Source organism: Fukomys damarensis, unplaced genomic scaffold (assembly GCF_012274545.1).
Source record: "Fukomys damarensis isolate Sample0158 unplaced genomic scaffold, DMR_v1.0_HiC HiC_scaffold_4, whole genome shotgun sequence".
Classification (NCBI taxonomy): Eukaryota; Metazoa; Chordata; class Mammalia; order Rodentia; family Bathyergidae; genus Fukomys; species Fukomys damarensis.
This window is the reverse complement of record NW_022900916.1, coordinates 47,730,096-47,741,855: the sequence shown is the minus strand read 5'-3', so window position 1 is coordinate 47,741,855 and position 11,760 is coordinate 47,730,096.

Genomic DNA, 11,760 nt, shown 5'->3' with positions numbered 1-11,760 from the left:
AGTGGGATCATTTTGTATATTCAGAAAATTTAGAGAAATATAGAAAATAAAATTCTTCACTGTTATTCATTGAAATTTCTATCTACCATGTGACACCTTTGTGGTATTTGCAACCTAGAGACCTGATGCTGGCCACACAGCCCTTTGGGTATATTACCATCTTTGAAGCTTAGCACCTCTATTGAATATTGGTCTTCATGGTTGTGTTTGTTAATTTCGAGAGGAGGATTTCTTGTTAAGAGACTTTTAGTGTAGCCCTTAGCTTTCAAGTGTATTTTAATATCCCTAAGCTTTTCATTATCCATATTTAAGGAAGTGATGAGCTTAATAAAATCCATTATCCTTAAATTTATTGATTCTTTTGAAGAGTCCAAAAGTCTGAATCATCACATTCTTCAGAGTCAGTTTTCTGTTGCTAATGACTGAATACTTGAGGAAATAGATTTAGAGGAGAAAAGATTTCTTTGACTCATGGTTTTAGTCCATAGTCAACTGGCTCCATTGCTTTTAGACTTAAGGAGAAGACAGAAACATCATGGCAGAAGGACATGGCAGAAGAAAGATGATCACCTCATGACATCTGGGAAAGAGAGAGCCAAAATCAGAGAGGAAGGGGAAAGGGACCAGATAGAGTCCCCAAGGTCACAGCCCCAGTGGCCTCTTCACTTCCGGCCCTATGTCTTGTTTCCATTACTGCTCAATAATGCCATCAGATTATGATCTCATCCATGGATTAATAAATTCACTTGATGCAATTAGAGCCCCCATGATCTAATTGCATCCTAAAAAGCCAGCAGCTGGCAATCAAGCCTTTAGAACATAAGTTTTGGACCATTTCAGATAGAAAACCTAACACATCTCTAATTCAAGTAATTAGTGGTGATTTTACTTTTTTCACTCTTTATAAAAATAAATTTATTCACAAGGTCTGCCTAATTTATCTTCCAGCAAATTTAGTTACTTTTTTTTAATATTTAGATCTTTGATCCACTTGGATTTTTGTTTAGTGCATGGTGAAACATAAGGGTCTTTGGCAGGTTGAAATCCAGTTTGTTGGAATTTCAATCAGTATTGCATTGAATCTGTATAGCAGTTTTGATAGTATGAAGACATTGGCATAGGAAAAGACTTTCTGAACAAATCCTCACAGGAATTGTCAGAAAGAATCAACAACTGGGATCTCATCTTATTAAAACGCTTCTGCACTGCAAAAGAAACCATCAACAGAACTAAGATACAACCTACAATGTGGGAAAAAATTTTAGCAGCTGCTCCTCAGACAAAGGACTATTATTTAGAATATATAAAGAACTCAAAAAAATCAGCCCCTGCAAATATAAAGACCCGATTCAAAAATGGCATGTGAAATGAGCAGAGATTTCTCAGACAAAGAAGTAAAAGCAGCAAGTAAATATATGAAAAAATGTTCCACATCACTGGTCATTTGAGAGATGCAGATGAAAACAACACTGAGATTCCACCTCACCCCACAAAGAATGACTGCTATCAAGAAATCACACAATAACAAATGTTGGTGGGGTTGTAGGGAGAAAGTAACCCTTTCTCCATTGTTGGTGGGAGTGCAGACTGGTGCACCCACTATGGAAATCCATATGGAGATACCTCAAAGAGCTGGGACTAGAGGTTCCATTTGACCCAGCCATCTCTCTGCTGTGTATCTTTCTAAAAGAATTAAAAGAAGCATATCACAGTGATATACGCACACCTATGTTTATAGCGGCACAATTTGTAATAGCTAAAACTTGGAAACAGCCCAGTTGCACATGAGATGGAGACTGGATAAAGAAGATGTGGTTTTTCAATAAAATGGAATACTACTGAGCCATAAAGAATGAGAAATTAGATTCACTCATAGGAAAATAGATACATATTGAGGATATACTCCTAAGTGAAATAAGTCACACATGTATAAATACTGAATAGTTTCTCTGGTGTGAAAAAGTATAATGGTACACATGATCCTAATGATATCATTGACAACGTGAAATAGGAAGAAAAGGGATAAAGGTGTAGGGAAAGTGGGAAGGGTAGGGGAAAGGTAATAAGGGAAAAGAAAAAAAAATGAGAAAATGAAAAAATGGAAATAAAGTATTTGTAAATAGGGAAGGGAGGAGGGGGTGAAGATAGGGCAGGGTTGAGGCATTAAAATGAGAACCAAGACCTATCATATAAAGATGATAAATGTAACTGTACTGTATACCTAAATTTTACCAATAAACTCAATGAGAAAAAAATTTATTCGCTAAATGAGTAATTAGAGAATAATTTTGCAGAGAAATCTAACTCTTTTAAAGTCTTTGAGAAACATACAATTGAATTATGTCACTTTTATTGCCTTTCAAAGTTATTATACTTATTAAATAAAGTATTTCTCCAAAAAGCTGTCTTTGCTTTCCAACTTTTTTTTTTAAACCCTAACTAGAAGTGCCCTACATACTCAAAGGCAAAGATATAAGACATTTTAATAATCCAAGTTAGCTTTTTCACCTCAGATGTGCAATACATATTTGAAAGTACAGTTAAAAAATAAGATATTTTACTACTCTATATTGGTCTTTATGAATGCATTATTCATTATTCGCCATTATTACTACTAATTTTAACCTACTGGGAAAACAGGGCAAATTTATTTTAGGTGTGATGACTAGAAAATTTGCTATCTAAAATAACTGCTGTTTAAGGACTGTGGACACTGCTAAGTGAATTGCTTTTTAAGGAGTTCTTTGAATGATCTAACTATGCAAATTTGAGTTTGAGCTGAATTTCAAAGCAGTGCTCTGAGGAGAATTTGTAGTTCTGGAGAGAAGAGGAGAATAGGGAAAGTGGCAAGAGAAGGCAAGATTGGGAGAAGCTGGAATTCCAAGTGGAGCAACAGGTTCAGGGAAACAAATTCTGGGGGTGGAACAGTGTGACATTCAATATAAGAAATTGTCTTTTTTGTATTTCTACATTATAAATCTTACTCTGGCTCCTTCAAATCTTCTAAATTTTTCTCTTTCACACACACCCCCAAATGCATGCATGCATGTATACATGTGCAATTACACACACACACACACACACACACACACACACTGACACATATGCACTCAGACACATGTGTACCTTGTTTTAGATTCAGAGTATTTTCTTAGAATTTTGAGGCTTTCTTAATAACTTTAAAGAATTACAGAAAGAGATTGAGACTGAATTTTATGCCTGGACTAACACGAATCAGAGACATCACCAGATAAATTTACATAATTAATTTAACGGGAGCCTGAAGTGACCATGAAAAGAAATTTAAGCCACTTCCATGGCCTCCAACCCCAACTCCTAGCAACTAACAAATTTTGAGAGGTGTTTTGAATTGTTTTCAAATAGTAGAGTTAGTTCAAACTCATTATCACCTTAAGGGGCAGGTGAAGTAGTTAAAATCTGTTTCACAAGACACTGGAATGTAAGGATGGGGGTAAACCTAAGTTTCAGTAATCATGGGTCCAAAACTCAAATTCTAGAAGAGTTTCTTCAGTGGCTTTTCTTAGTATTTTTGTGTGCGTTAGCTTTTTATTCATTTTAGTGATGACTTGTTTTCTCTACAGTTAGGAAGGTTGTCTTCCAGTAGTTGGCTGAAAGGAATAATTAAACTTGTTATGTCCCAAATATCAGACCCCTGAGGAATGATATCCTTGTGCTTGACTAAGATCACTTCACATGGTGTCTTCACAATGGCAGTGAGTGGTCTTACTGTATGCCAGTGTAATAATGTTTTCCTTTTTAGAGCATCCTGATTTTGCATGTATTATTTTTACCTTTGTATAGTCATCTATTTATTCTTTTGATATATGGATTATGAGCTTTGCATGGCACAGAATGTAACAGGTGTTTAATCCACTGGTTACAGAGTATGATAACTGCCTATCCCATTCATAAATCATGTCAAATTTGAAAAATGACATTTACTAAGAAAATTTAGGGACATGGCAGCAAATAATTAATACAACAATTGAGACAAGGGGAAGGATGCACTTATTATAGTCAGGAATATTTGATTGATGACAGATCATATTTTTTCATGATGAATTTATGTTACACTCCCAAAAGACCATCTGGAAAGTGTGCTCTGGATGTTTACCTGTATATTTAGAGTCTAATAACTATTCTAGACATCTTTTAATTAATCATATCTGTCAAATGATGTTGAAGACAGACAGCTAAACAGAGTCTTTTCAAGGACAGTCTGGTTTTAGTGATTAACTATATTTCATTTACTCAGAGAAAGATGTAAGAAATTTATTACTTTTCAAGTATTCTTTTTTAAATTCCACAGAATTTAGAATACTTAGGATGTGTTTGAATGTATGTGTTTATGTATAGATCTGAAAATGCAAATGTATATAAATGTCCCTTACTATAGGTGATATTTCTGACTTTCATCAGAAGCATCATGTTCATATGCCATGCAAATACAATGGTGACTGACTGGCTCTTCTTTCTTAGATGAGTTGTGAGAGGGGCGGGTTATGGTAACAGCTTCTTGATCTTTGCTTTGTTCTTGTGATTCTTTCATTGTTCTTGAAGTTTTGTTATGATATACTATGTAATGTATTAACCCTAAAATCTTAGTAGCTTCTTTTTACTCATGAAATATAGCTAATGTAAATTAGTGTCTATGATTAGGCAAGACCTTGGATACTTAGTCACTCAGAATCTTGACTAACAGAAACTTACCAGCTTATATTCGAACTATCAAGAACACATGAAGGGCCAGGGATTTAGCTCAGTGGCACTGTGCCTGCCTTGCAAGCATAAGGTTCTGAGTTCGACCCCCAATCGTGTAGTACACAAGGAGGCACTGGAGTGCCTTGTACTAGTGGTTAAGTGATTTATTCTTGAAAAGATGTATAATTTTATTGGCCAGAACTCATCACATCATTTCTCCTAATTGCAAAAAATTGGGGCATATAGGAAAGAACATGAGATAATCAGTGAGCTGAATTTCTTTGTCATATTGTATCATATGATTTTAGCAAGAGAAATTTGATTAATTGAACAGTTGGCTTATTTGAACAATTTATCCCTGGGGATCAAATTCTTCAACTGTGATTGACTCCTGTGAATCAAATTAAAATTTAATTTTTAATGATTTTATGTTTGAGCACATTTTTATTCTATCTCTTCCAATGAATGGATATTTATTCCAACATACACTGCAGACTATTCTTATCAACACTTCAAACTGCTGCCTGTTTTGCTGCATATAGTTCATGTTATTCACTATAAGTCTTGGGCTTTGTTACATAAAATCTAGCCACTGTTTGGTTTTCCATATGCTCATGCTATCCAATGTGATCTCAACTTCAATTGGTGTTACCTCTTGCATGTATATCCAACACATCAGGTCTGCTTGGTACAAATGTAAAGCAAAGTACAAAACCATGAGAGGTGTTTATCACTACATGATGACCTGATTTTGGCTAAATTCATGTGATACATGATTTGTTAATAGTGCTTTCAATTTTCCTTTACTGCTTGTATTAGAACAATTTCCTGTTGACTAGTATAATCTTTGGACTTAGAATGTTTAACTACGATGATCCAGTGACAAATTACTTAAGTGAGTGTATCTGAGAGACAAATTATTTTATTTCTCTGAGAAATTTTAATGAAATTAAGTAAAAACAAGTTTGAAATACTGAATCTTTTTCCTTTCTTTTTATTCCAAGGACACAGAACATGTAAAAGGTAATGGTATATTTAAATTAATAACCCATCTTCCTTTTGTTTTCATATGGGATGTTGCTTCTCTTCTAGCAGTAGTTGTTCCCTGAGTTGGATGTGAAGCACTCAGTGTGTCAGAAAAGACATGCTGAGACCTCTGAGGCAACCCTGTGCAGAGAAAGCAAACATACACACATCCGTATACAGAAACACAGTAACTAGTATTTCTGTAAAATTAATTTCTTATTGAGAACATTACATAGAGTAGAAAACATGTCTTAAATATCTGCACATTTTTCCACTCACTATTCACTTTTTCTTTCATCTTTAATCCTTAATTTACTTTTATTGAGGAGCGTATCATGTAAACAAATCCAATGCCTTTGTCTTGCTATTTACTGCAAGCCACATCCTCTTTCTTCAGTCTTGCTCTTTAGAGGTATGGTTGATAACACCAAATGAGATGATTGATGAAATACAATAGTTATCAGAAATAAGAAGTGGCATTAACATAGTGGAAAACATCAAGTCTTCTTTTGAAAAGTGATTAACATGCACTTTAGAAGATTATTATTTTCATGTAATGATAATTGAAACAGTAATCTGCGATGAATGTGATAATGTTGGTGAGCAAAAATGTCTAGCTCTTTAATAATATGTCACAAACTGGTGTTGAATTAGATTCAGTAGCAACTCACTTCTGTCAGAGAGACATATTCTCCAGTGGGGAGTCTTATAGAAAGTCTCATTTATGATAGATCACAGTTACTTTTGCTTCATTTAGTATGAATGTCTACCTATATAACCATCTAGGAAAAGACTTTGTGGGTTAGCATTTCTCATGATACTTATTTTTCACAAGTTAAAAACAAAATGAAACATCTAAATCACTATTGTAGGTTGTTAGAGATGAACCATCTGTCACAAACCAGAACCAACATTTATTGAAACTTACTAAGAGAAGAAAAGTTGCTAGCAAAAACCATTTAAGGTGTAAAATTGCATACTGGTGAATTACTTTCCCAGAGAAGTCTTTAAAGTACAGATTAGATGTTCATCTATGAAAATGGTTCTGACTTTTGCAAATAGGCAATTATCTCTTATAGTAGAATCACAAACAAGGTGAAGAATACTTGAGGAAAAAATAAAGGCAGAGGAGCACAGCATGTTCAGGGAGAGAGAGAGGGAGAGGAAGAGACAGGAGGAAATTGGGTTCAGCAGCACAGGAAGGTTACAGTCTCTGGGTGGCACAATATCTAGAATTGAAACCTTGAAAGCAATGAAATGGTGGAGGACTTTATATTCTGTGATTTAATTCCTCTGTTAAACTCATCCAGACTTAAATGAAATTACCTAGTGGATTCTGAATAGCTCTGTTACGGAAGCCGGCAAGTTTAATATTTCCTTTCAAAGAATTTAACCAAACTCTTACCTTAGATACAAAAACTGAGACAGACAAAACAAAATAAATTTGGAAATTTGTAGAACTTGTTAGGGAGAGGGCCAGTTTCACTCAGAAAGTAAGTATATGGTCTTACATTACATTTTCTTAGGTTTCCACATGATCCGCAAGCCCACAGTGATAATCTCAGTTCCACAGGCATGTATGAAATATTGCATAGTGTTTAATGTTTGAAGTAAATTCAGGGTAAATCATCTACTTCTGTAACGTATTTTTAGAAAGTAGATTATTCCTATAGCTTTCAAATTTAGATAAGACCCTTTGAATGGTAAAAAAGAGGAAGTCTGGATCACCTACTAAAATATTTTAAATCATATTAATTAGATGCCTCACATCCTTTGCTCAAATTACTGCACTTTGGCAATTTTCAAATTGTAAGTGTTCCTTCTAGATCATATCCTATTCTTTTAAATATTGTTCATTGGTTTGGTTCACTTGCAAGTTAACAATATTGAAAAGCTGCCAGGTCTCACATCTACATGGAATGGATGGATTTCTCTGTTGCTTTACACTGATCTCAGCCAAAAGGCCGAGAAGCAATTCTCTCTGTTGCTTTACATCATTTGAAAATTAATGTCAATAGTGATAAAATAACTATGCATGTGTGTTGTGTGTGTGTTTAATCTAGGGAAAAGTTTATCGGTATTTTTTTGTAATTTGAGAAAACAATGGTCAATTATGTAATCATTCCTAAAATGAATGTTATTTCAAATTTTATCTTGCTCTTTTATTATTCTACACTATATAACAGCCACTCTATGAAGTATCACAACAAAATTTACCTATTGATACTATGTCAGTGTTTATCAATCATTGACATTTAAACTTTTTCTGCTTTTGACAAATGTGCATGTCTAATTCCTATGCCCAGTTCTGTTATTTTGTTTTTGTTTTTGTGATAGGGTCTTGCTGAATATCCTAGATTAACCTAAAACACCTAATTCTCCTGTTTCAGCTGCTTAAGTGCTGAGATTCCAGGTATAATCATACCGTGTTAGTCTTTCCCGCTTTGAATACATTCCCCTCAGTGACCTTCCCAATATCTTCAATCCCAGGGATCTCTAAAATGTAGAAAGTAGCATATACTTTCTACTTTCACATAATAAAATTTGAGTTTTATTTCCTATTGCATGCATTATATATTTTTTTAAAGTTTCATCTTCCAAATATATATATCAAGGCAGATGCTGAGGAGTAATCTAGAATATGTGAACTATTGATTACCCGATTTTTTTGCTTTGAGAGTATAATACCAGTGGATATCTGTAGTTTTTGGGGAAAATGCACATAAGAGCTGTTTGTTTTTTCCTTTAAGTTGCCACAGCTTCGTGGTGGGCATATCTGTGAATATGATGGGTGGTGAATATGATTCACTACCTGCTTAGATTAAGTTATGCAGTAAAGGTAATGGGAGAGTTACTTTCCTGTTTGAAATGCATTATATAAATCACACCTGACAGAAACAGTCCACATAAGAGAAAGTTTTTAGCAGAAGGAAAAGTCATCTTAGTGTTTTAAGAAGCAAACAGCAATGTCTTTCAGGGATTTATGTGGCAGAATTTGTGAGTAACCTCTGTGAGAGGAGAGGGACCACTGGCTGACTGCCATCAAGGAAGCCAGATCCTCCGTTCCACATAGGTCCTCCTTCTACATAGATTCAGCTAACGACAGATGAATTGGCAGGGAGCCCCTATTACACATGAAATTATGGTCATACTGTGCTAAAGCATTGATTGCAGCTTGGTGAGATCTTGTCCAAGAAATGCTACCAAAATGTATTAGAATATTTATGTACAGAAATATTGAATTCATTTCAATGATACATTTGTATTCTGTTAAACTTCTAAATTTGTGGTAATTTTTATAAAGCAAACGAACACTAAAAGCTATGAAAAGATATGTGGGATTGCAAAGCCTACACGTGACGGTTTATATTATCTATGTTTAAAATATGAAGAACATGACAAAAACCCAAGTATCTTTCAACTAGTGAACAGACAACGTATGATACATGTATATGATGGAATACTACTAAGTATTATAAAGGAACACTCTCCTACTATAGCCAGCCATATAAATAAATCTCAATGCCTTTAGTAAAGTGAAAGAAGCCCATATTGTATGAATACATCTGTATGACTTTCTCATAAAGGTAATACTACAGAGACAGAATAAATGTCATTGCTTGGTGGGAATAAGGATGGAGTTAAAATGATTCACTACAAAATGAAAATAGAAAACTTCCTGGAGTAATAGAAATATTCTATCTCTTATTTATAGTGGGATTAAATATCTGTTTATGATTTCTTTTTTATCATGTATCATAGCTTACTGAATTTAAAATGAAAGTGAATTTTTGCATTTAATTATAGTTCAACATATGTAACCTAATATAATATTGTAACTTCTTAGTGAAGAGACTTTGATGACTTATTTTGTTTCTCTTTACTTAATATTTTAATATAATAAGTTTTATAAACATTACTGTTCTCACCTGTTGAAGGGGCTTAATATCTTGCCTGCAGTCTCACAATATGTTGGGATAAAGTTGCATTTATCATTATGTGGACATGTCACATGCATGCACAAATGTTGCCTTTTATGATGTCTTAGAGTATTTGTTAATCAATATTTATTAGTTTCCCTAAGGTGATTGATGAAGAATGTATCTCTGTGTTTCCTTGTTTCTCACTTGAAGTGATGGTTTTCACTGAATGAGAGATGTTGCTACATACTAGCCTCAAACGATTTGTTCTTGAGAAGCAACCCCGGGAGCCAGAGATGATACGTGGTATGATGGGAAAATACAGTGAAAGTTTAAATGTAAAAAAATTATTATAGCAAAAGATATTGCCATAACCCTGCTCAAAATGTTCTCCTTTTAAAGAATACATATATCTCATTATTCTTGACAGTTTCAGATGCAGTCCTGGAAGTCCATTTTTGTGAGCTCTCATAGCTGCCTTGATGCCCTGGAATGATTCGAAACATATACCTTTTCTGATTTTAGGAAAGAGCAAGAAGTCACGTGGTGCCAGATCTGATAGATAAAATAACAAAGGACACACTAATGTTTTAAATAGTCTGTCTTCCTGTTAGATGCTACGAAGCACTGTATTCACCTATTTCTTACTTTGTCACACTTCAAGAAGATTTTCAGAACTGCTTCAGAAAGTAGCAAGAAGGATTGTATAAGTGCATCTTAAGTGAAGGGAAATATTATGAGAGGAATTAATGGTTATGTATCTTCTACTATAATAATTTTAAAAAAAGAAACATACACTGTATTATTTGATCACTCCTTGTATGTTTTTCATTTGTTCCCAATATTATATATTCTCAGGGTAGGAAAATCTTCTAGGACATTATTTCCCATACCCTAACTTCATTTTGCTACTTATATGGCATATATATGGGAAATAAAATATCATATATATCATGTATATATATGATAGTTATCAGATAGATAGCTATACACATGTTGCTTTGTGTCTGTGTGTGCAGGATTGGTTCCAGGACTCCCTGTAGATACCAATATCTATAGAGAATCAAGTTCTTTATGTGAAATGGCATAGTATTTGCATACAACTCACACAGCTCCACTTGCATACTTTAAATCTCCAGATTAATGGGATGTGAATGCTATATAAATAGTTGTTACACCTAATTGTTTAGAGAATAATATCAAGGGAGAAAAGTCTGTATGTGTTCAATACTTACAGAATTTATCTTTTCCTCAGAATATTTTAAATCTGCAATTGGTTGAATCCACAGATGTGTCATCCACAGATACAAAATTCCAACAATAGATAAAGATATAGAGAGACATATTTGATGCAGATAGAGACACTCAACAGAAGGAACATTTGGGCAATCCATGCATTAGTGTTCTTTATGTTCATTGCTAATATTTAAATTTCAAAGTCAATTTTTCTTCCAGTATTGACTAAGTCAATGAATTTTATTTGCAGTTCTTGTATATATTGGTTACCACTGCATATTGTATTTCATGCCTGAATATTTAATCACATATACTCATTTAATAGACTTTGTAGAAGTCTTAAGTAAATTTGATTATGAAATGTTCATAGAAACTATTTTAATCAACTTTAAAATTTGCAGTGACAGAAAGTAGACACATTTATTCTACAACTTTGATATGTGCTAAATATTTAACATAAAGATTTTTAAGGGTTAGGGATTTTGCTCAGTGGTTCTGCTGCCTGCTTCACAAGCACAATGTCCCAATTTCGATCCCCGGTACCAAGAAAAAAGAAAATAACAGAGATTTTTAAAAGATTTCTCTCAGTGGAAGATGTCTGACACACTGATAAAGACTCCAGAGGGATCGGGGATTTAGCTCAGCGGTTGGGTGGCCTGCCTTGCAAGTACAAGGACCTGAGTTCAATCCCCGGTACCAAAAAAACAAAACAAAATGAAACAAAAATGTATTAAAAAATTTAAAAAAAAGAGGGGCCGGATATTTAGCTCAGCAGTTCGGTGGCCTGCCTTGCAAGCGCAAGGACCCGAGTTCAATCCCGGGTACCAAAAAAAAAAAAAAAAAAAAAAAAAAAAAA